At 41.3% G+C, this 26,756-nt stretch overlaps 1 protein-coding gene and 1 pseudogene across 2 annotated transcripts in view; both read left to right on the top strand.

Moving 5' to 3' along the window:
- CMTM8 (CKLF like MARVEL transmembrane domain containing 8) overlaps nt 1-26,756 on the top strand; it is a 131,993-nt gene that overhangs the window by 3,495 nt on the left and 101,742 nt on the right. The window lies entirely within an intron of this gene.
- LOC129491297 (keratin, type I cytoskeletal 18-like) lies at nt 4,262-18,638 on the top strand (annotated as a pseudogene).

The raw sequence follows: 26,756 nt of genomic DNA, 5'->3' as shown, positions 1-26,756 counted from the left end.
CATGACTGGCCTCTCTGGGAGCTTCTGGCCTGGTGGCCTGCACACAGCTGGCCGACTGGGCTCTCCTGACCATCACTCTGAAGATTCTCTTCCTTTCTCTCCTGGGTTGGATCCTCTGCTTCCCATGTCCAGTGTCCTCTGTCTTGCTTTGCTCCCACTGGGGGGACACACAGCCTCTTGTAGTTTTCTAAGAAAGCATGCATGTGGAAATGGAAATTTGCACCTTTCAGAATATCTTGATTCTATACACAATTCCTAGTTCAACTAGGTAAAGAGTGTTAGATTGAAAATGTTTTTCTTCAGAATTTAAAATGTATTCTTTTATTGTCCTTTAGCTATTCTGATTTAATTTTGTTTTGTTTTGTTTTATTTGAGACGGTGTCTTACTCTGTCACCAGGCTGGAGTGCAGTGGTGTGATCACAGCTCACTGCAACCTACCCCTCCTGGGCTCAAGTGATCCTCCCACCTCAGCCTCCCAAGCAGCTGTGACCACAGGCATGGGCCACCATGCCTGGCGGCTGATTTTTTTGTATTTTTCGTAGAGACAGGGTTTCGCCATGTTGCTCAGGCTGGTCTCGAACTCCTGAACTCAAGTGATCTGCCCACCTCGGCCTCCCAAAGTGCTGGGATTATAGGCGTGGGCCACTGCACTCAGCTGTAAAAATTTTTATTTCAATTATTTATCTCCCTCTACCCCCCGACTTCTGGAAATGTGTTGAACCTTCTTTTTCCCAGAGATCTAAAATATCACAATGATGTGCCTTCATATGAGTGTGTTTTCTCCCAGCGTACTGGGCACCTGGTGTGTTCTCTCAAATAAGGAAAATTCAGGTAAGTTTCAGGAGACTCCTCCCCATTTTTACAAAGGTATTTTAGTAAACAAAATACAATTTTTTTTTTTTTTTTTGAGACAGAGTCTGGTTCAGTTGCACAGGCTGGAGTGCAGTGGGTCTCATAATGTCACTCAGGCTGGAATTGCAATGGTGCAATCCCAGCTCACTGCAACCTCTGCCACCTGGGTTCAAGCAATTCTGGTGCCTCAGCCTCCCAAGTAGCTGGGATTATAGGCGTGCACCACCACGCCTACCTAATTTTTGTATTTTTCATAGAGACAGGGTTTCGCCATGTTGGCTGGGCTGGTCTCGAATTCCTGACCTCAAGTGATCCACCCGCCTCAGCCTCCCAAAGTGCTGGGATTACAGGTGTGAGCCACCTCACCCAACCAAAATAAAATGATGGCTCTTTTAAAAGTTTATAAAATAAACATTTATACATTGTTGGTTGGGCGTGGTGGTTCACACCTGTAGTCCCAGCACTTTTGGAGGCTGAGGCCGGCAGATTGCCTGAGCCCAGGAGTTTCAGACCAGCCCAGCCAACATGGTGGAACCCCATCTCTACTGAAAATACAAAAATTAGCCCAGCATGGTGGTGGGCATCTGTAGTCTCAGCTACTCAGGAGGCTGAGGCGGAAGGATCACTTGAGCCCAGGAGGTCGAGGTTGCAGTGAGCTGGGATTGCGCCACTGCATTCCAACCTGGGTAACATTGTGAGACCCTGTCTCAAAAAAAAAAAAAAAAATCACATTCTTTTAAATTAAAAGTATAGGTTGGGAGTGTATTCTCGGACACATTTTTGGATAATTTTCTTCTCTTCTCAGCTGCAGTCCACTCAGACTGACTTTTACATTACGAATTCAGGAAGGCAGTACAGCTCACTATGGTTGAATGCATTTGACCTGTGTTCAGTTTCTGGTTCTGCTCTTCACCACGTACAGTGTGAGCCACTCTTTCAATTCGAAAGTATTTCATAGAGTTTTCAGGCCCCAAACAACACAGCTGTGCGTGAAATGCTTAGCAAAATACCCTGGATTACTCTTCAGTTATCTTCTTCTCTCATTGATGCCTCTCTTCAGCTTCCAGTTTTGCTGTTTTGCTTCCAGCCTTTTCCTTTGGTATATTTTAACTCCAGCAAATGCCAGACAGAGAATTAATGGTTTCTCTGCCAAGATATTATAGCAGCAGGGATGAGTATTCAAGCATCTTCCAGTTCATGGTAGACCAACTTTGAATTCACTCCTGATCAACATAGCCGCCCCCCGCCCCACCCCAGACAAGTACATGAGGAGAGGGAGCTGTGGAAGTTCAGGTCCAGGGAGCTAGAAGGTTTGATAGTTTCTGGCTGCAGAACCACCTGCACTTGCCCTGCACACAAACCAAGACCTTACCTAAGGAGTTTTTTTGAGACAGAGTCTCACTGTGTCACCCAGGCTGGAGAGTGCAGTGGCACAATCATAGCTCACTGCAACCTGGAACTCCTGGGTTTGAACAATCCTCCTGCCACAGTCTCCTGAGGAACTGGGACTACAGACATGCACTGCCAATTCCCAGCTAATTTTTTTTTTAGAGACGGGGTGTCTCACTATGTTGCCTAAGCTAGCCTCGAACTCCTGGCCTCAAGCAGTTCTCCTCCTTAGGCCTCCAAAAACACTGGGATTGCAGGCATGAGCCGTTGCGGCCAGAAGATTTTTGTTTAATTCGAATTTTCTCTTTCCATTTTCTCAGTTCTTTCTAAAACTCCTTTTATACTTTTTTCTTTGCATATATTTTCTCATGATTTTTTTCTAACTGATCTGTGATCTGCTGTTTGCTTTTACTATGCCGTGAACATTTTTTAGGGTCTTGGATCTTTTGAATTATTACCGTTTTCTGTCTTAAAGAAGTACCATACCTGGTTTCCCCAGTTTTCTATTTTAAAACCAGTGTGTTTCTAGGGTTTACTAGCATAACCAGTGCCGTAGCATATCTTTTTTCTTTGTCTGTCTTTCCTCATTTGTCCAGTGCTTTTCTTGAGGAAAAGTTCCTTGAGGTAGAATTCTTGGGCTAAAGGGTATATAAATCTAAGGGTTTTGTGACATAGTCTGAAGTTATCTTCCCCAAAGTTCTACTGGTTGAAGCTGTCATCAGTAATATGAGTCTTTTAAACTAAAAATACTTTAAAAAAATTCCAAATGTTAAGGATCACCTTAAATAACGTACTGTGTTTTATTGATTATAATGGGTACTTTTTGTTAATGTTTTAATATCTGAATCAGGATACTGCTTATAATTGGTGGTTTCTTGGATGTCATGAAATATGTACCCATTGATTCTTTATCTGGGGATACAGGAGTGTGTCTGTTTCAAACCTTTGCAGTCCCATTCCTGAGACTAAGATATACCTACCCCCAGAAAAATGCTACTTTCTGCCTTGTGAAAACAAAATACTGAGACAAAGAATTACTAAGAACCTGATTTCCTGCCTGAACCTGGGGAAATGAAATTATGCAGAGAACAAAACAGTGTTTTTCCAAATCACTTGTCAAAATCGCTTGCTCTGGCTTTGGGGGTGAGTGGTAGTAGCTGTACCTATTAAAACACTCAAGGCCGTGCCAATGTAACATCATGTGGAAACCAAATCATGGTAGTTTCCTTCCTTTTAAAGTTTTATAACAAGCTAGAAGCAATCCAGTACTTGACCTGTGAATTGTAGGATGCTGTGATCTCATAACTACTACAAGTACTTGAAGAATGAAAGTGATTTGTAAGAATCTGAGTAAATTGTGCCCTTCCTGTTATTGATGACTTCAAAATGAATTATAGTATCCATGTAATAATGTTAGGTCACCTTTTATTTATTTACTGTCTTGAGCAAACTTAGTTGGGGAAGGATAAATAGGGTTTACCGAGAGTTGGAATTTTAATTATTCTATTGCCCTGTTGAGTTCCTTTAAAAAATAGTGAACATAGTTTCCATTTCATAAAAGCAATACCCGACATTTGTAGAAAAAACTTGTATTTATTATTATTATTATTTTGAGATAGAGTCTTGTTCTGTCCCCCAGGCTGGAGTGCAGTGGCATGATTTTAGCTCACTGCAACCTTAGCTCACTGCAACCTCTGACTCTCAGGTTCAAGCAATGCTCTTGCCTCAGCCTCCTGAGTAACTGGGTTTACAGGTACGCAGGCCACCATGCCCGGCCAATTTTTGTATTTGTAGTAGAGACAGGGTTTCACCAAGTTAGCTAGGCTGGCCTCGAACTCCTGGCCTCAAGTGATCCACCCACCTTGGCCTCACAGTTGTTCCAGAATTTAAGTTATATATTATCTGTAATTGTTTTTTAAAGCAGTCTCCTGTCAACTACTCTTTTTGTTTCCTGCTGTGACCATCTGTGCTGGATACCTTCCATTTGTCCTTCACATTCCCTCTCCACCCTGCTCCTACATGGACTTATTAAGGGCGCCCCTGCCCTCTGATGTCCCACTGGCCGCATCTACTGGTGTCATCAGCATGAGGCTGTCGGGTGAGAGGAGAGCAGGTTCTGGACATTCATTCCCCAGGGTTCCTCCCTGCTGGGTCTCTGCTGGTTGTCTGCGTCCCTCCACAGAAGACAGGCTACCTAGCAGCTCTCGGCACACTGCTCTTTTCCCTGACTTTGATAACTATTCGCTCACCCCTGCTTCTGATTGCCAAGTACTGCCCTATAGCTTGTGGTTTTCCTGTACCGTGCTATATAAACAACACCCTTATTAAACCCTACTCAGATTACCCAATCTGAATGTGCCTGCTTTCCTACTGAGACCTGATATATTACCTGTTTTCATCAATGATTAATTTCTCATGGCATTCATAATGGCCACATAATATTCCATAAATATCCAGACTCCTACTGTTCAACGTATGTTTATTTCCTCCTTTTACCAGTTCCATAACATCTTTTAAGCTAAATCTTTCTGGATGTTCTTTACTGTTTTCTGAATGATTACTTAGAATTGATAAGAGAGTATATGAATCTTCTTTAAAGATAAGCTTATTGGCTGGGCATGGTGGCTCACGCCTGTAATCCCAGCACTTTGGGAGGCTGAGGCGGGAGGATCACCTGAGGTCAGGAGTTCAAGACCAGCCTGGCCAACATAGCGAAACCTCATCTCTACTAAAAATACAAAAATCAGCCGGGGGTAGTGGCAGGCACCTGTAATCCCAGCTACTCTAGAGACTGAGGCAGGAGAATTGCTTGAACCTGGGAGGCAGAGGTTGTAGTGAGCCGAGATCGCACCACTGCACTCCAGCCTGCGTGACAGAGTAAGACTACATCCCAAAAAATAAAAATAAAAAAAGATAAGTTTGTTAAGATATACAGTAAATCCATATTGTTTAGTGTAGAGTTCTATGAGTTTTGGCATTTGTGTTTTTGAAAAATAGCTTTATTGAGATATAATTACATATAAAATTGACCTTTTTAAAGTCTACAACTCAGGGGTTTTTAGGATATTCACAGAGTTGTATAATTATCACCACTGTCTTATTTTAGAATTTTTTTCCCCTGAGATGGAGTCTCACACTTTCGCCCAGGCTGGAGGGTGGTGGCACAATCTCAGCTCACTGCAACTTCCGCCTCCCAGGTTCAAGCAGTTCACCTGCATCAGTGTCCTGAATAGCTGGGATTACAGGCGTGCGCCACCACACCTGGCTAATTTTTTCTTTTTTCTGAATTTTTAGTAGAGATGGAGTTTCACCATGTTAGCCAGGCTGGTCTCAAACTCCTGACCTCAAGTGATCCACCCACCTCGACCTCCCAAAGTGCTGAGATTACAGGCGCGCATCACCATGCCCAGCTAATTTTTGTATTTTTAGTAGAGATGAGGTTTCACCATGTTGGCCAGACTGGTTTCGAACTCCTGGCCTCAAGTGATCCACCCATCTAGGCCTCCCCGAGATGAGATTATAGGCGTGAGCCACCAGACCCAGCTGAGTGTTTTCTCTTTTAAAAATTTTTTTAAATGTCTTCCTACTGTCACTACCCTTATTCAAAGAACGTTTTCATCCCTCAGAAACAACATCATCCCTATTAGCAGTCACTCCCCATTCCTCCCTTCCCTCAACCTTTGGTAACAACCAGGTTACTTTCTATCTTTATGAATTTGCCTATTCTGGACATTTCACATAAATGGAATCCTATGTGGCCCTTTTGGTCTGACTTCATTCACTTAGCATCATATTTTTAAGGGTCATCCCTGTTGTAGTATGTATCAGTACTTCATTATTTTTAAATTGTCAAATATTTCACTGATGTATACATTATTTTGTTTACTCACCAGTTGATGGAGTTATAATAGGTACTTCGTGTTCATATTTTAATATCTGAATCAGGGTGCAGCTTATAATGGATGCCAAATTCATATACTGCTAAACCAAACAAAAACCTGGCAGCTGGGATTTCAGTCTGGATTCTGTTGAATCTATAGATCAATTTGGTGAGTACTGCCATCATAACAAAATGAAGTCTTAAAACCTATGAACATGGGATGTTCACATTGCCTATTACGAATAATGCTGCTGTGAACTTTCATGTACAAGCTTTCTTTTTTTTTTTTTGACACACAGTCTCACTTTGTTGCCCAAGCTGGGGTGCAGTAGCGTGATCTCGGCTCACTGCAACCTCTGCCTCCCCAGTTTAAGTGATTCTTCTGCCTCAGCCTCCTGAGTAGCTGGGATTACAGGCGCCCGCCACCACTCCTGGCTAATTTTTGTGTTTTTTTAGTAGAGACTGGGTTTCACCACGTTGGCCAGGCTGATCTTGAACTCCTGACTTCAGGTGATCCACCTGCCTCGGCCTCCCAAAGTGCTGGGATTACAGGCATGAGCCACCACACCTGGCCAAAGTTGTTTTTTTTTTAATTAAAAGTTTTTTTTTTGGAGACATGATCTCACTCTGTTGCCAGCCTGTAGTGCAGTGGCATCATCATAACTCATTGTAACCGCAAACTCCTGGGCGTGAGCAGTTCTTCCTGCTCAGCCTCCAAGTAGCTAGGACTACAGGTGTGGGCCACTATGCCTGGCTAATTGTTTAATTTTTTGTAGAGACAGGGTCTTGAACTCCTGGCCTAAACTGATCCTCCCACCTTGGCCTCTCACAGTACTGGATTACAGTCATGGCCCACTCTGCCCAGCCCTTGTACGAGCTTTTATGTGTACATGTGTTTTCAGTCCTCTTGAGCATTTAGCAAGGAATGGAGTTACTGGGTAATGAGGAATCTTTTTTTTTTTTTTTTTTTGAGACGGAGTCTCACTCTTTCGCCCAGGCTGCACTGCAGGCCTGGCCTCCCAAAGGTAATGTGGAATCTTTATGTTTAATATTGAAGTGGCTCAGTGTGGTGGCTCACGCTTGTAATCCCACCACTTTGGGAGGTCAAGGCAGGCAGATCGCTTGAGCCCAGGAGTTCAAGACCAGCCTAGGCAACATGGCGAAACCCCATTTCTACAAAAAATAGAAAAAATTAGCTGGGCATGGTGGTGTGTGCCTGTAGTCCCAGCTACTCAGGAGGCTGAAGTGGGAGGATCACTTGAGCCAGGGAAATTGAAGCTGCAGGGACCTGAGATTGTGCCACTGCACTCCAGCCTGGATGACAGAGTAAGATCCTACCTCAAAAAATGAAAAAAAAAAAAAAAAAATTGAAGCACTGCTAGACTGTTTCCAAAGGTACTGTACTGCTTTACAATCCCTGCTGCCACATGAGAGTTCTAATTCTTCACATCCTCGTCAAGACTTATTTTCTGGCCATCCTAGTGAATGTAAGATCATATCTCATTGTGGTTTTGGTTTGCATTTTCATCATGACTAATGACACTGAGCAATCTTCATGGGCTTAATGGTCATTTGTATATTTTCTTCAGCGAGCTGACTATTCAAATCCTTTGCCCATTTAAAAAATGGGTTAATTTGTCTTTTATTGTTGAGTTGTACAAGTTCTTTACACATTCTGGGATAAATCCCTTATCAGATATATGATTTGAAAGTATTTTTCTCCCATTCTGTCTGTTATCTTTTCACTTTTCTTGACGATGTCCTTAGAAGTACAAAGGTTCACAATTTTGAAAAAGTCCAATTTTTATAGTTTTTCTTTTGTCATTTGTGCTTTTGATGTCATTTCTGAGAAGGCTTTGACTAATCCAAGGTCACAAAGATATACTCTCTATTTTCTTCTAAAAGTTGTAGGTCTTATATTTAGGTCTACGATTCATTTTGAGTTCATTTTTGTATATGATGTGAGGGAAAGGTTTAACCTCAATCTTTCACATATGGGTATCAATTGTCCCAGCACCATTTATTAAAAGACTGTTTTTCTCCCATTGAATTATCTTGGTACTCTTGTTGAAGATCAAATAATCATAAATATAATGGTTTATTTCTAGATCCTCAGTTATATTTGATTGATGCACATCTCTACTCTTATGCCAGTACCATGCTGTATTGACTACTATAACTTTGTAGTAAGTTTTGAAATTCAAAATGCGAGTCCTCCAACTTGGTTCTTTTTCAAAGTTGTTTTGGCTATTCTGGGCCCCTTGCATTTCCAAATGAATTTTAGGATCAGCTTGTCATATAGTACCAAAACAAACTACCAGAAACCTGGCAGCTGGGATTTCAGTCTGGATTCTGTTGAATCTGTAGATCAATTTGGTGAGTACTGCCATCATAACAAAATCAAATCTTATAATTTATGAATTTGGGATGTATTTATATCTATTTAGGTCTTCTCTAATTTCTTTCAACAATGTTTTGTAGTTTTCAGTATACATGTCTTGCCCTTCTTTTGTTAAATTTATTTCTAAGTATTTTATTCTTTTTGATGCTATTACAATTGGCAATATTTTCTTAAGTTCATGTTTGGATTGTTCAGTGCCAGATTATAGAACTCCAATCGAGTTATTTTTTATTTGTTTCTTTTATTTTATATAAAAAGTTTATACAAAAAAAAATTATATGGTTTCACCATGTTGCCCAGGCTGGTCTCGAACCCCTGAGCTCAAATGATCCACCTGTCTCAGCCTCCCAAATTGTTGGGATTACAGCCATCAGCCACCATGCCCAGCCTCCAAATGAGTTCTGTATCCTTTCTCTTGTATTCTATAACTTTGTTGATCCAACTTACTAGTTCTAATAATTATTTTGTGGTTCAACATATGTTTTTAAGGCTTTTGGTGTTGCTGCCAAGTTATACAAAAAAGTTCATACCAGTTTGCATCCTAATGTTGTTTCAGCATATAACAAGATTTGTTTCTGCAAATACCCAAGTTTTCTTTTGATATTTGCCAACTTGTTTGGGGTAGGAGATATTTGGAATAATAAAAACCAATTTGGCATGGGCATCAACTGGTCAGAGAGAACACTAGCTATAAATAATATTCAGGGGAGGCTGAACATGTGAAAAAGAGCAAATTGTTTTTATTTGCATTTCTGTGATCATTAAAGTTGAACATTTTAAATATGCTTATTAGACATCTATTTTTAATAATTAATTCTTTTTTTTGAGACAGGGTCTCACTCTGTTGCCCAGGCTAGAGTGCAGTGGTGTGATCATTGCGTACTGCAGCCTCAACCTCCTGGGCTCAGGTGATCCTCCCACCTCAGCCTCCCAAGCAACTGGGACTACAGGCACATGCCACCACACTCCGCTAATTTTTTGTATTTTTGGTGGAGACAGGGTTTCGCCATGTTGCCCAGATTGGTCTTGAACTCCTGGGCTCAAGCAGTCCACCTGCCTCAGCCTCCCAAAATGCTAGGATTACATGCCTAAGCCACCATGCCCAGCCACATCTGTTACTTTTTGTTATTATTCATGCCACTTTTTTTGTCAGAAATTCTAATTTGTATGAAATCTAAGCTGTTATCTTCCTTTAGCCTTCTGGGCATTACTTAGCTAAACAGGGCTTCCCCAGCCCCAAGGTTACACAAATATTTGAAGAAAATATAGGGGAATTTTTTTTTTTAATATTTACTTTTTTGGTTGGGTGTGGTGGCTCACACCTGTAATCCTTGCATTTTGGGAGGCTGAGGCAGGCGGATGGCTTGAGCTCAGGAGTTCAAGGCTAGTCTGGGCAACATGATGAAACCCCGTCTCTACAAAAAACACAAAAATTAGCTGGGCATGGTGGCATGTGCCTGTAGTCCCAGCTACTTTGGAGGCTGAAGTGGGAGGATGGCTTGAGCCTAGGAGGTGGAGGTTGCAGTGAGCCATGATCATGCTGCCACTGCACTCCAGCCTGGGCAACAGAGAGCCAGACCCTGTCTCAGAAAAGATAAAGAAAATTTACCATCTTAAATTTTAAGAAGTCTTTTTGTGTATATAAGAATTTTACTTCTTTACCCAAGTGGATATCCAGTTGCATCACTATTAATCATATTTTATTTCCTTATATGCAGAACTATTTCTTAACTCTATTTTGTTCTATTCCTGTGTGAATTCCCAGGCCCTTTTAATTATTATAGTGTTATCATGTATGTTAATATTCAACAAGGTAAGCCATACAAAATTTTCAATTTCTTTGCTATCACTGTATACTTATACTAACATTCAAGGTGATTTTTAGAATCAATGTTTCTTAAATTCCATTTCAACTTGGATTGTGATTTCATTATATTTATAAACTAATTTGAGGAGTTGACTTTCTGATACCAAATCTTACCATCTGGGAATGTTGTATCTCTTCATTTATTCAGGTTATTTTATGTTCTTAAAGTGCTGAGTTTTTTCCAGATGAATCTTAGGCATTTCTTACTCAGTTTTAAGTATTTTCAATTTTTGATAAATGGGATTTGTCAAAAATGAATTGGATTTCACTCATTTCTGATTATTTGTGATTTATAAGAAAGCTGTTAATTTTTAAATTTTGGTCTTGTGTATAGCTATCTCGAGTTATTCTCATGCTTTTTGAATATGGGTGGTTTTCATTTTCTTTTTATACTTTTTTCCATTATTGCATAGGCTAAGATTGCCAGTATAATGTCAAATAATTGGGATGATGTAGATATCCTTGGCTTGCTCATAACTTTAATTGGATATTTCCAGTATTATGATAGTACAATTAACTGTAGGGTCTGTTATTCTTTATTGAGTTAAGGAAGGGAAGTTAACTGTGTGCCCTTTTTAATTAGGAATGATTTGAGCAGTATGAATGGGAATGGACCTGGGAGATAGGATTGATTTGGTGGGGAAGTGCTTTTTATTGAGGTGATCATTTGAGGTTTGTTTACTTCAATTGGCTAATGTAGTGAATTGTATTAGGAAACCTAATGTTGAATTATTCTTGTACTCTTGGGATAACCTCTACTTAGTTGCATTATTTTAATAAACTATTGAATTTAAATGTTTTTTACTCTTGGATTTGATTTATTAATATCACATCTAGGGATATCGTGGCTATGTGCATATGTAAAATCAGCCTTAGTTTCCTTTGCTATATTCCGTTTTGTCTGATTCTAATCCTGTCAGACCAGCTCTTTTTGTAGCATTTATTTATTTTCTTGTCCGTTTATCTTTTTTTTTTTTTGCTGGGGACAAAGTCTCACTCTATCGCCCAGGCTGGAGTGCCATTGGAGCGATCTTGGCCCACTGCAACCTTTGCCTGTAAGGTTCAAGTGATTCTCCTGCCTCAGCCTCCCTAGTAGCTGGGATTACAGTCGTCCGCCATCACGCCCGGCTAATTATTTTTGTATTTTTATTTTAGTAGAGACAGGGTTTCACTATGCTAGCCAGGCTGGTCTCAAACTCCTGAGCTCAGGTCATCCACCTGCCTCAGCCTCCCAAAGTGCTGGGATTACAGGTGTGAAGTACCATGCCCGGCCTCTTCATCTTTTTAAACTAATCGTGGTAGTTTATTTTCACCATGCATTTCTCCAATTTCTTTTTCAAGAGACCAGGTTTTGCTATATTGCCCAAGCTGGAGTGCAGTGACTGTTCACAGGTGAGATCATAGTACACTTCAGCTTTGAACTAATGACCTCAGACAATCCTCCCACCTCAGCCTTCCAAGTAGCTGGGACTGCAGGTGAGCACTAATGTGCCCAGCTTGTCCCTTTATGTTTTTATTTTTTTCAGGGGGGAGGATGGAGTTTCATGCTTGTTGCCCAGGCTAGAGTGCAATGGCATGATCTCAGCTCACTGCAACCTCTGCCTCCCAGGTTCAAATGATTCTCCTGCCTCAGCCTCCCAAGTAGCTGGGATCACAGGCACACACCATCACGCCCAGCTAATTTTTGTATTTTTAGTAGAAATGGTGTTTTACCATGTTGGCCAGGCTGGTCTCGAACTCCTGACCTCAGGTAATCCACCCGCCTCGGTCTCCCAAAATGCTGGGATTACAGGCGTGAGCCACTGCACCCAGCCTTGTCCCTTTATTTTTTAATTGAGTGGGATTTGTATAACATAAAATTAACCAGTTTAAAATGAACAATTGAGTGGCATTTACTACATTTACAATGTTTTACAATTTCCACTTCTATCTAACTCCAAAACACTTCATGTTCTCCAAAAGGAGACACCCCTTTTATTTTATACCTTTCCTTGTCATCTTGTTATAAGTACATCTTTTTTTTTTTTTTTTTTTTTTTTTTGAGAGACGGAGTCTCGCTCTTTCACCCAGGCTGGAGTGCAGTGGCGCGATCTCGGCTCACTGCAGGCTCCGCCCCCCGGGGTTCCGCCATTCTCCTGCCTCAGCCTCCCGCGTAGCTGGGACTACAGGCGCCTGCCACCTCGCCCAGCTAATTTTCTGTATTTTTAGTAGAGACGGGGTTTCACCGTGTTAGCCAGGATGGTCTCGATCTCCTGACCTCGTGATCCGCCCGCCTCGGCCTCCCAAAGTGCTGGGATTACAGGCGTGAGCCACCGCGCCCGGCTGTACATCTTTTATATGTATCATATAGTTAGATTTTATTTGTATACCCAGTCTGAGAACTTGTCTTCCAATATGGGAATTTAACACATTTATATTTATTGTGATTATTTAGAATTCTTAGTTTTCCTTATTTTTTCCTCTAGTGATTGAAAGTTATAAATTCTATTTAGTTTGGAGTTACTTTAAAATTTTTACCCCAGATTTTAAGCTAATATTTTTCTAAATATCCAGATAATTAATCAAGATATATAATTATATGATTCCATTCAAAGGACAACACTTTCCTCCTTACCTATTCCTGGCCACGTACTTTGTGTCAGCCAACTTTCTCTGGATTAAAAAAAAAAAAGACAGCTTTATTGAGATATAATTTACATACTGTAAAGTTCACCCATTCAAAGTATACAACTAAGTGGCTTTTAGAATATTCATAGCATTGTAAAATCATCACTACAACTACTTTTAGAACATTTTCATTACCCTAAAAAGAAACCCCATAGCCACTAACATATATTCTCCATTTCTTCCCAAATCCTCCCTCCACCAGCTGTAGTCAGTTACTAATCTACTGTCTGTCTCTATAAAGTTGCCTATTTTGGACATTTCCTATAAAGGGAGTCCTATAATATGTGGTCTTCTTTGACATATTTTTGTGGCTTCTTTCACTTAGCATAGTATTTTCAAGATTTATCCATGTTGTGGCATGTATCAGTATTTCATTTCTTTTTTTTTTAACCAGCTAATAGTCCATTGTGTAGAAGTACCACGTTTTATTCATCTGTTCATGAACATCTGGTTGTTTCTGCCTTTTAACTATTATTAATAATGCTGTTAAGAATATTTATGTAGAAGGTTTTGTGTGGATATATATTTTTATTTCTCTTGAATATATTTCATGCTGTTAAGAGTGGAATTGCTATCATCATATGGTAACTCTCCATTTAACTTTTTGAGGAACCGCCAGACTATTTTTCAAAGTGTGTGTGCCATTTTACAATCCATGTACGACTTTTTAAAAAATGATTTCTTAGGAATCATTGCGTGGCAGTCATCTTAAGATTCCCACCCATATTACTGAACAACTATTTAGACTTAACCACAAATTTAAATTTGTTCACACTATTACTTTTCATGTTATTTTTTGTGTCACGTACTTTCTTGATTTTTCGTTTTGCTGGAGGTACCTTTTTGATTAATTCTTTTAGAAAGGGTTTGAAAGTGGTAAACTTTTTGAATCATTGCACATCCATAACATCTTTCTTTTACCTTCATACTTGAATAATAATTTGGTTAGTATAAAACTATGGATCTCAAAATTTCTTTTCATTAATTTTTACTCAGTTACTTTTTGGAGGGGTGAGGACAGGATCTCACCCTGCCACCCAGGATGGAATGCAGTGACATGATCTTGGCTTACTGCAGCCTCAACATCCCCAGGCTCAGGTGATCCTCCCACTTCAGCCTCCCGAGTAGCTGGGACTACAGGCACTTGCCACCATTCCCAGCTAATTTTTTGTATTTTTTGTAGAGACAGGATTTCGCCACGTTGCTCAGTCTTGTCACAAACTCCTGGGCTCAAGTGATACGCCTGTGTTGGCCTCCTGAAGTGCTGGGATTACAGGTATGAGTCACCATGCCCAGCCAAGAAAATTTTTTTAAATTAATTCTTTGAGGATATTGTTCCATTGTCTTCTAACAGCCAGTGTTTTTTGTTTTTTGGTTTGTTTTGTTGTTATTAGGGTGTCACTCTGTCGCCTAGGCTGGAATGCTGTGGCTCAGACATGGCTGACTGCAGCCTCAGCCTCCTGTGTAGGTGGGACCACAGGTGTGTACCACCACGCCTGGATAATTTTTTTTTATTTTTTGTAGAGACAGGAGTCTCACTTTGTTGCCCAGGTGGGTCTCCAATTCCTGGGCTCAAGCAAGCCTTCTGCCTCGGCTTCCCAGAGTGCTGGGATTACAGGTGTGAGTCACTGTACCTGGCTGCATTCAGTGTTGTTTATAAGAGACTTGATGGTCTGGTAGTATCTAAACAGGCCTGTTAGGCTCAGTACCTCCCAGACCTTGTCCATTCATGAATGTGCATTCCCACAGACTTCGTTGCAGCAGAGTCTTGCGTGAATGATGTCTTGCACTACTACCCATGCAAATGTAGCACTGGTGGTGTAGCAATAAATTGTAGGTGAAATGGGAGTGTTATATACAGGAGAAATGGCTTATGAAAGGCAGTTTTGTAACCATGTAAGATAATTATAGGGAAGTTTCTTCAGGTTGATGTGGTTTGGAATAAAAGATTGTTAAGGCCTTCCTTGGAGTTTCCCAAGTCCTGGTGGGATCTTTCCCTGCCCTCACTCTAATCTGGGAGGACTTAGGGAGACAAAGGTCCTTCTCTCAGGACAGCTCTAGCCTGATATTTCCTGGTGTTCCCTGCTGAGAACATATTCCTTGCATCTATTGCAGTAAACTGTACCTTCTATAATGTTTGTCAGAGGGCTAGCTTTCACTGGGCTTCAAATCCACTCCTCTGTGGGAATCAGGTTCTCTTTTCCTTTTAAGTAACTAAATGGTCTTTTTCCCTCCCTAGAAGCTTTTGAAATTGTTTCCCTATCTTTAGGGATCTATGGCGATATCTCCCTAGATACCACTATGTGTCTGGAAGAAGCATGATCTCGGATCACTGCAACCTCTGCTTCCTGGGTTCAAGCAATTCTATGTCCCAGTAGCTGGGATTACAGGCATGGCCACTATGCCTGGCTAATTTGTGTATTGTTATTAGAGATGGGTTTTTGCCATGTTGGCCCAGCTGGTCTCAAACTCTTGACCTCAAGTGATCCACCCACCTCAGCCTCCCAAAGTGCTGGGATTACAGGAGTGAGCCACCACACCTGGCCTGGAAAGGCATTCTTTATTTGTCCCCCTTGCCACTTTTTGGGCTCTGTAAGTACTATTCAAATCTAGCTTCAGCATAGGGAGATTTCTCTTATTTTCTGCATTGGTTCTTTGTTTTCTCCTTTAAAGGAATCTTTATTCAATCCAGGAGAGATTAAACTGTCTTCAATATCTCCTAATTTTTCTTTCATATTTCTCTTTGTACTTTGCAAAGAGTGTAATTTTCTAGAAAAATTACACTTTAAGCCCAAATTCAAATTTCCAGTTAAGTGTGCTCTGCCTTTCAACCCCATCTATTGCTTTATTATGGCTTTGATAGTTTTAATTCCCAACAATTAGTCATTCTAAAATGTTTGCTTTTAGTCTGATCTCTTTTTTATTGAATCACTTTAAAGATCTTGAGTGTATTTTCTTTGTTTACAAAGAGACCACTTCTGCTTGTTGAATCTGTTGCTTCTCCTGTGTTGTTTTCTTCAGTCATTTGGTGATTAATGGTTGTCCATGTTTGTAATAGTAGATGAGACGACTGGAGCCTGTTTGCTCAGCTTAAGTGAGAATCCCTGTACCTCGGCAGTGAATATGGGTTTTCATCGTGTGTTCTGCATCTGGTGGTTTTTCAGAGGAAGGGAAATATTGACAGGGCTGGGGGGCGGAAACTAGGGGTAGTGGAGCTGCATGGGCTTTCTTAAGATGTGTGCAAATAGCTTATTGAAGCATCTGGAAATCTCAAATCTTTATCCTGGGGGCTATTTCCAGAAGTCGCTGCTGGAGGGAGGGGGAAGATAATTAACTCGGTAGTTTCTAAGCCTTTAAATATACTTGTTCACAGATTACCCTTAACTCATTCCCTCTCCAACTTTTGTTATTGCTTCTAATCTTTGGTTTATCTGGGGGTCTGTTTGGGGGCTTACTTTTTTCAGTAGGTGCTCTATTTTCCGCTCCAGAGCTGCAGACAAGAAACTCCCGTGCTTATCATTAGTTTGTTCTCAGGTGCCTTCCAGGAAGTTCTCACTGCTCCAGACTGCTGTGGCTGCTTTCTAGCTTTTCAGCACTACTATGTATTTCTTTAATTTGGGAGTGGGAGACGTTTCAGTGGAATTTGGGAAGGATAAAGAGGTCCTAGCTACAGAGAAGTTCAGTAGTTCTGTTATTCACTTATTGATATTTTTAACGTATATAAGGAATATTGACCCTCTTTCTGTGTTGTGAATATTTTTTCTAGCTTATCCCTTAGTTTTATTGACAGTGCTTTTTTTTTTTTTTTTTTTTTTTTTTTTTTGCAATAGTGTTGCTCTGTCACCCAGGCTGGAGTGCAGTGGCATGATCACAGCTCACTGCAGCCTCGACCTCCCAGGCTCAAGTGAGCCTCTCACTTTAGCCTCCTGAGTAGCTGGGACTACAGGTACGTGCCACCATGCCTGGCTGATTTTTTTAATTTTTTGTGGAGATGGGGTCTCAGTTTGTTTCCCAGGCTGTTCTCAAACTCCTGGGCTCAAGCAGTCCTCCTGCTTTGGCCTCACAAAGTGCCATAGTGATTTTATTTACAAAATCTAAAGTTTATCTTCAAATCTCTCAGTCTTACTATTTTCCCCACACTGGGTGTCATCCTTAGAAAGTACTATCTCACTAACATGTCGGCAAAGCCTGAGTTCTGTCCCCTTGCTTCCCCACCCCACCGCCCCTGGACAGCGTGAGCTTCACCACTCGCTCCACCTTCTCTCCAACTGCTGGTCCCTGTGCTCTGTCCAGGGGCCCAGCTACTGGCATCCGGCCAGTCAGCAGTGCAGCCGGCATCTATGCAGGCACCGGGTGGGGGTTGGGGGGGCTCTGGTTCCCCCATCGCCGTGTCCTGCTCCACCAGCTTCCAGGGTGGCATGGGGTCCGGGGACCTGGCCGCAGGGACAGCCAGGGGTCTGGCAGGAATGGGAGGCATCCAGAACAGGAAGGAGACCATGCAAAGCCTGAACAACTACCTGGCCTCCTACCTGGACAGAGTGAGGAGACTGGAGACGGTGAACCGGCGGCTGGAGAGCAAAATCCCCTAAAGGGGCCCCAGGTCAGAGACTGGAGCCGTTACTTCAAGACCATCAAAGACCTGAGGGCTCAGATCTTCTCAAATACTGTGGACAGTGCCCACATTGTTCTGCAGATTGACAATGCCCATCTTGCTGCTGATGACTTTAGAATCAAGTATGAGACAGAACTGGCCATGTGCCAGTCTGTGGAGAATGACATTCATGGGCTCTGCAAGGTCATTGATGACACCAATGTCACTCGGCTGCAGCTGGAGACAGAGATAGAGGCTCTCAAGGAGGAGCTGCTCTTCAGGAAGAACCACGAAGAGGAAGTAAAAGGCCTACAAGCCCAGATTGCCAGCTCTGGGTTGACCATGGAGGTAGATGCCCCCAAATCTCAGGACCTCACCAAGATCATGGCAGACATCCGGGCCCAATATGATGAGCTGCCTCGGAAGAACTGAGAGGAGCTGGACAAGTACTGGTCTCAGCAGATTGAGGAGAGCACCACAGTGGTCACCACACAGTCCGCCGAGGTTGGAGCTGCTGAGATGCCGCTCACGGAGCTGAGACGTACAGTCCAGTCCTTGGAGATTGACCTGGACTCCATGAGAAATGTGAAGGCCAGCCTGGAGAACAGCCTGAGGGAGGTGGAGGCCCGCTACACCCTGCAGATGGAGCAGCTCAACGGGATCCTGCTGCACCTGGAGTCAGAGCTAGCACTGATCCAGGCAGAGGGACAGCACCAGGCCCAGGAGTACGAGGCCCTGCTGAACATCAAGGTTAAGCTGGAGGCTGAGATTGCCACCTACCACCGCCTGTTGGAAGGTGGCGAGGACTTCAATCTTGGTGATGCCCTGGACAGCAGCAACTCCACGCAAACCATCCAAAAGACCACCACCTGCCGGATAGTGGATGGCAAAGTGGTGTCTGAGACCAGCGACACCAAAGTTCTGAGACATTAAGCCAGCAGAAGCAGGGTACCCTTTGGGGATCAGGAGGCCAATAAAAAGTTCAGAGGTCATTGGAAAAAAAAAGTATTATCTCACTAACAAAGCTAAATGTAATGAACTATATGTTAATATTTTACCTATATTTTTCTTGTGCTTTAAAATATTTAATATTGAAATGCATTTCAGCAGAAATATAAAGTTGGGCTCTAATTTTGTTTTCAAATGTCTACTCAGTTGTCGCAACATTTCATATTGGTAAATTCATTGTACATTCCCTTACCTGGATTGCTTTCTGTTTTTCATTTACTACTTGTACGTGCTTGGGTTCAACTGTATGCTTTCTAGTCTGTTCTACTCTTTGTTTCCATGTTTGAATACCTGTAGTTCTAGATTACATGTTAACGTCTGATAGGATAATCTATCCCAGCTATGATTTTTTTAAAGTTTTTTTTTCCCCCTATTTTCACGTTTATATGTTTCTTCTTCAAGTTGACCTTTATAATTTTTTTCAGTCACTGCTGGTGCCTCCTTTCCTTTGTTAGATTATATTGGATTTTTATATAACACATAGATTAATTTTGGGAAAATCATTTTATACTACTCTAGTTCCTAAGAGGGAAACTTTTCAGCTATTTCTTTGTCTCAGGTTATGTCTTAGTATTGATTCTTAAGCTCCTCAAGGTCTTTCCCAGTCTAAAATGCTATGAAGGTTGGATACAGTGGCTCATGCCTGTAATCCCAGCACTTTGGGAGGCCAAAGCTAGAGGATTGCTCGAGGCCAGGAGTTTGAGACCACACTGAGCAACATAGCGAGATCATGTCTCTACAAAAAATTTTAAAATGAGCCAGGTGTGGTGGTGCATGGCTGTAGTCCCAGATACTTGGGAGGCTGAGGCAGCAGGATTGCCTGGGCAACAGAGTGAGACTGTGTCCATCTCAAAAAAAATAAAAAATAAAAATAAATGAAAACTAAGAAAACAAAATGCTATGAGTTTTACAATGCAAGTTAATAATATGTATCTTGTTTATTGTCATAAAAATGTGTGAAATATTTACTATGTGCCAGAATCTGTGTCTAGTTAGAATATAGTGGTAAATAGCACCTTTCTATGTTTATTTAAACAAATGATCAATTATAGGAATTAAGACATGTAAAGAAAAATATGCTTAAAAAGATATTAAATTATAGTAGGAAAAACTCAAGTTTTCAAATCTGAGGTGAAATTCAAGAGGCATTTATTCCTTGTAGGCATTTGGTCCTTTATTCACCCCATAGAGAGAGTTAAATCTAAAATTTGGCAGGAAAATAGCATTTGTTTGTTTGTTTTTGCTAAGATCTATCAGTTGCGCTGTTTCTAGGAAGGTGCCCATACTTTTCCTTAGATGAGCACTCTACCATTTAAAGGGTTTTCACATTCATTATCTCACTTGATAATAAACCAGTCCCAGGTTGTGGGGAATCCCTCCTTTCTTTCATTTCCATTTCTAGTTGAGCCATGATTTGAGGAAACAGTTCTTAAATAACACATGAATGAGTCAACCACACCCTTGTGGAGTTCAGCATGAAACAAATGCCATCTGATTGCTTGTCCATCCTCTGTACACACCCATGAGATTCATGGTACCAGCCTAGTAATATGTCCCTTTCATGGGAAAGTAGAGTATTCATTGTCTTAGAGTTCAACTGAAGATGACAATCTACTGTAGCTGGCTGAAGCCACAGGGATTTATTATGCATCATTAGTTGGCTTCCAAAATTTTTGGTAGGGTTGGAGGAGCAGGCTCTAGGCTGAGCTTCCAGGAGCACCTACTAGAATCATACCATGGAACTGGCCTGCCATCAGAAGGAAGGCGAGGAAGCAGGATCTACTCTCATGTCTGCTGGGTCCTGGATGTCCACTGTCCCCATTGCGAGTCATGATATCTATCACATGGCTGCCCCCTGACTTGCCTCTCAACACCACGAAGCAAGGAATGGGACTCTGGGATTTCAGTTTTCTGTGGACTGCCACAGAAAAACAAGTACCTCCTTGGCTATGTCTGCCAGCAGGAACAAAGAGGCATCCAAAGCATGTCCTTTGGGCCATGGCGTTGTCTTTTTCCTTCTAAGTCTAGGATGGGTGTGTCTGCTGAAGCTACATCATTGTGTGGAATGTGAGCTGTGGTCCAGCTTTCCAGCCTCTAGTGAGCAGTAAGGCACACTGCAAGGGGAATGTGGCAGAGGAGTGGATCCACATGGAGTATTTACTACATCCACTTCATTGGATTCTACCTGGGTCACTGTATTGAAGGTGGAAGGCCACCTGTGATTTGTGGTGCTTCTGAAACATTCTAAGGATTTGCCCTATTTCAGTTAAGACACACATTTGATTTCTAGCTATGTAACCTTTACAACTGACCTGATACTTCCTGAACTTCCATCTGTAATAATGAGAAAAATAATGACGATGTCACATGTTAGTAGAAGATAAAGTGAGCAAAAATACATCGAAGCTCTGTCTCAGAGGTAAATATTAGCTTATTTCTTGGGTTACTTTAGGCTTGTTTCTTCCCTTTTTTAATCAGCCAGTCTAGATAATGTAGATTAACTCTGCCTAGACTGGGCTGTATTTGGAATAAGTGGTCATATCAGCTTCTAGTGAGTTTTCACACTCTCAGCAATGAGCAGGAACATAGAATTTAGCCTCTCTGGTATATACTAAGGTTAGGATTAGGATCATACCTGTAACTAAACAAAGCTTAAAAGCTATATTAAAAACCACAGAGCAGGGCAGTTCCAAGATGGCCGAATAGGAACAGCTCCAGTCTACAGCTCCCAGCATGAGCGATGCAAAAGACGGATGATTTCTGCACTTCCAACTGAGATTGGAAGACAGTAGTGGTTCTCCTAGCATGCAGCTTGAGATCTGAGAACTGACAGACTGTCTCCTCAAGTGGGTCCCTGACCCCCGAGTAGCCTAACTGGGAGGCACCCCCCAGTAGGGGCAGACTGACACCTCAGACGGCCGGGTACCTCTCTGAGACAAAACTTCCAGAGGAACGATCAGGCAGCAACATTTGCTGTTCACCAATATTCGCTGTTTTTCAGCCTCTGCTGCTGATACCCTGGAAAACAGGGTCTGGAATAGACCTCCGGCAAACTCCAATAGACCTGCAGCTGAGGGTCCTGACTGTTAGAAGGAAAACTAACAAACAGAAAGGACATCCACACCAAAACCCCATCTGTACGTCACCATCATCAAAAACCAAAGGTAGATAAAACCACAAAGATGGGGAAAAAACAGAGCAGAAAAACTGAAAATTCTAAAAATCAGAGCACCTCTCCTCCTCCAAAAGAACGCAGCTCCTCACCAGCAGTGGAACAAAGCTGGACGAAGAATGACTTTGACAAGTTGAAAGAAGAAGGCTTCAGACGATCAGACTTCTCCAAGCTAAAGCAGGAAGTTTGAATCCATGGCAAAGAAGTTAAAAACCTTGAAAAAAGATTAGACAAATGGCTAACTAGAATAACCAATGCAGAGAAGTCCTTAAAGGACCTGATGGAGCTGAAAACCACGGCATGAGAACTACATGATGAATGCACAAGCCTCAGTAGCCAGTTCGATCAACTGGAAGAAAGAGTATCAGTGATGGAAGATCAAATGAATGAAATGAAGTGAGAAGAGAAGTTTAGAGAAAAAAGAATAAAAAGAAACGAACAAAGCGTCCAAGAAATATGGGACTAGTGAAAAGACCAAATCTATGTCTGATTGGTGTACCTGAAAGTGACAGGGAGAATGCAGCCAAGTTGGAAAACACTGCAGGATATTATCCAGGAGAACTTCCCCAATCTAGCAAGGCAGGCCAACATCCAAATTCAGGAAATACAGAGAACACCACAAAGATACTCCTCGAGAAGAGCAACTCCAAGACACATAATTGTCAGATTCACCAAAGTTGAAGGAAAAAATACTAAGTGCAGCCAGAGAGAAAGGTCGGGTTACCCACAAAGGGAAGCCCGTCAGACTAACAGCTGATCTCTCAGCAGAAACTCTACAAGCCAGAAGAGAGTGGGGGTCCATATTCAACATTCTTAAAGAAAAGAATTTTCAACCCAGAATTTCATATCCCGCCAAACTAAGCTTCATAAGTGAAAGAGAAATAAAATCCTTTACAGACAAGCAAATGCTGAGAGATTTTGTCACCACCAGGCCTGCCCTACAAGAGCTCCTCAAGGAAGCACTAAACATGGAAAGGAACAACCAGTACAGCCACTGCAAAAACATGCCAAATTGTAACAACCATCGAGGCTAGGAAGAAACTGCATCAAGTAATGAATAAAATAACCAGCTAACATCATAATGACAGGATCAAGTTCACACATAACAATATTAACCTTAAATGTAAATGGGCTAAATGCTCGAATTAAAAGACCCAGACTGGCAAATTGGATAAAGATTCAAGACCCATCAGTGTGCTGTATTCAGGAAACCCCTCTCACGTGCAGTGACACACATAGGCTCAGAATAAAGGGTTGGAGGAAGATCTGCCAAGCAAATGGAAAACAAAAAAAGGCAGGGGTTGCAATCCTAGTCTCTGATAAAACAGACTTTAAACCAACAAAGATCAAAAGAGACAAAGAGGCCATTACATAATGGTAAAGGGATCAATTCAACAAGAAGAGCTAACTATCCTAAATATATATGCACCCAATACAGGAGCACCCAGATTCATAAAGCCAGTCCTTAGAGACCTACAAAGAGACTTAGACTCCCACACAATAATAATGGGAGACTTTAACACCCCACTGTCAACATTAGACAGATCAACGAGACAGAAAGTTAACAAGAATATCCAGGAATTGAATTCAGCTCTGCACCAAGTGGACCTAATAGACGTCTACAAAACTGTCCACCCCAAATCAACAGAATATACTTTCTTCTCAGCACCACACTGCACTTATTCCAAAATTGACCACATAGTTGGAAGTAAAGCACTCCTCAGCAAATGTAAAAGAATAGAAATTATAACAAACTGTCTCTCAGACCACAGTGCAATCAAACTAGAACTCAGGATTAAGAAACTCACTCAAAACCACTCAACTACATGGAAACTGAACAACCTGCTCCTGAATGACTACTGGGTACATAACGAAATGAAGGCAGAAGTAAAGATGTTCTTTGAAACCAACGAGAACAAAGATACAACATACCAGAATCTCTGGGACACATTTAAAGCAGTGTGTAGAGGGACATTTATAGCACTAATTGCCCACAAGAGAAAGCAGGAAAGATCTAAAATTGACACCCTAAACATCACAATTAAAAGAACTAGAGGAGCAAGAGCAAACACATTCAAAAGCTAGCCGAAGGCAGGAAATAACTAAGATCAGAGCAGAACTGAAGGAGATAGAGACACAAAAAACCCTTCAAAAAATCAATGAAACCAGGAGCTGGTTTTTTGAAAAGATCAACAAAATTGATAGACCGCTAGCAAGACTAATAAAGAAGAACAGAGAAAAGAATCAAATAGACGCAATAAAAAATGATAAAGGGGATGTCACCACCTATCCCACAGAAATACAAACTACCATCAGAGAATACTATAAACACCTCTACGCAAATAAACTAGAAAATATAGAAGAAATGGATAAATTCCTGGACACATACACCCTTCCAAGACTAAACCAGGAAGAAGTTGAATCTCTGAATAGACCAATAACAGGCTCTGAAATTGAGGCAATAATTAATAGCTTACCAACCAAAAAAAGTCCAGAACCAGACATTCACAGCTGAATTCTACCAGAGGTACAAGGAGGAGCTGGTACCATTCCTTCTGAAACTATTCCAATCAATAGAAAAAGAGGGAATCCTCCCTAACTCATTTTATGAGGCCAGCATCATCCTGATACCAAAGCCCAGCAGAGACACAACAAAAAAAGAGAATTTTAGACCAATATCCCTGATGAACATCAATGCAAAAATCCTCAGTAAAATCACTGGCAAACCGAATCCAGCAACACATCAAAAAGCTTATCCACCATGATCAAGTGGGCTTCATCCCTGGGATGCAAGGCTGGTTCAACATATGCAAATCAATAAACATAATCCAGCATATAAACAGAACCAAAGACAAAAACCACATGATTATCTCAATAGATGCAGAAAAGGCCTTTGACAAAATTCAACTGCCCTTCATGCTAAAAACTCTCAATAAATTAGGTATTGATGGGACGTATCTCAAAATAATAAGAGCTATTTATGACAAACCCACAGCCAATATCATACTGAATGGGCAAAAACTGGAAGCATTCCCTTTGAAAACTGGCACAAGACAGGGATGCCCTCTCTCACTACTCCTATTCAACTTAGTGTTGGAAGTTCTGGCCAGGGCAATCAGGCAGGAGAAAGAAATAAAGGGTATTCAATTAGGAAAAGAGGAAGTCAAATTGTCCCTGTTTGCAGATGACGTGATTGTATATTTAGAAAACCCCATCGTCTCAGCCCAAAATCTCCTTAAGCTGATAAGCAACTTCAGCAAAGTCTCAGGATACAAAATCAATGTGCAAAAATCACAAGCATTCTTGTACACCAATCACAGACAAACAGAGAGCCAAATCATGAGTGAACTCCCATTCACAATTGCTTCAAAGAGAATAAAATACCAGGGAATCCAACTTACTAGGGATGTGAAGGACCTCTTCAAGGAGAACTGCAAACCACTGCTCAATGAAATGAAAGAGGATACAAACAAATGGAAGAACATTCCATGCTCATGGATAGGAAGAATCAATATTGTGAAAATGGCCATACTGCCCAAGGTAATTTATAGATTGAGTGCCATCCCCATCAAGCTACCAATGACTTTCTTCACAGAATTGGAAAAAACTACTTTAAAGTTCATATGGAATCAAAAAAGAGCCCGCATTGGCAAGTCAATCCTGAGCCAAAAGAACAAAGCTGGAGGCATCACGCTACCTGACTTCAAGCTATACTACAAGGCTACAGTAACCAAAACAGCATGGTACTGGTACCAAAACAGAGATATAGACCAATGGAACAGAACAGAGCCCTCAGAAATAATGCCACATGTCTACAACTATCTGATCTTTGACAAATCTGACAAAAACAAGAAATGGGGAAAGGATTCCCTATTTAATAAATTGTGCTGGGAAAACTGGCTAGCCATATGTAGAAAGCTGAAACTGGACCCCTTCCTTATACCATATACAAAAATTAATTCAAGATGGATTAAAGACTTAAATGTTAGGCCTAAAACCATAAAAGCCCTAGAAGAAAACCTAGGCAATACCATTCAGGACACAGGCATGGGCAAGGACTTCATGACTAAAACACCAAAAGCAATGGCAACAAAAGCCAAAATTGACAAATGGGATCTAATTAAACTAAAGAGCTTCTGCACAGCAAAAGAAACTACCATCAGAGTGAACAGGCAACCTACAGAATGCGAGAAAATTTTTGCAATCTACTCATCTGGCAAAGGGCTAATATCCAGAATCTACAATGAACTCAAACAAATTTACAAGAAAAAAACAACCCCATCAAAAAGTGGGCGAAGGATATGAATAGACACTTCTCAAAAGAAGACATTTATGCAGCCAAAAGACACATGAAAAAATGCTCGTCATCACTGGCCATCAGAGAAATGCAAATCAAAACCACAATGAGATACCATCTCATACTAGTTAGAATGGCCATCATTAAAAAGTCAGGAAACAACAGGTGCTGGAGAGGATGTGGAGAGATAGGAGCACTTTTACACTGTTGGTGGGACTGTAAACTAGTTCAACCATTGTGGAAGTCAGTGTGGTGATTGCTCAGGGATCTCGAACTAGAAATACCATTTGACCCAGCCATCCCATTACTGGGTATATACCCAAAGGAGTATAAATCATGCTGCTATAAAGACACATGCACATGTATGTTTATTGCGGCACTATTCACAATAGCAAAGACTTGGAACCAATCCAAATGTCCAACAACGATAGAGTGGATTAGGAAAATGTGGCACATATACACCATGGAATACTATGCAGCCATAAAAAATGATGAGTTCATGTCCTTTGTACAGACATGGATGAAGCTGGAAACCATCATTCTCAGCAAACTATCGCAAGGACAAAAAACCAAACACCGCATGTTCTCACTCATAGGTGGGAACTGAACAATGAGAACACGTGGACACAGG

The sequence above is a fragment of the Symphalangus syndactylus genome, chromosome 1, assembly GCF_028878055.3.
Source record: "Symphalangus syndactylus isolate Jambi chromosome 1, NHGRI_mSymSyn1-v2.1_pri, whole genome shotgun sequence".
Taxonomy (NCBI): Eukaryota; Metazoa; Chordata; class Mammalia; order Primates; family Hylobatidae; genus Symphalangus; species Symphalangus syndactylus.
This window is presented reverse-complemented; position numbering and strand designations above follow the sequence as displayed.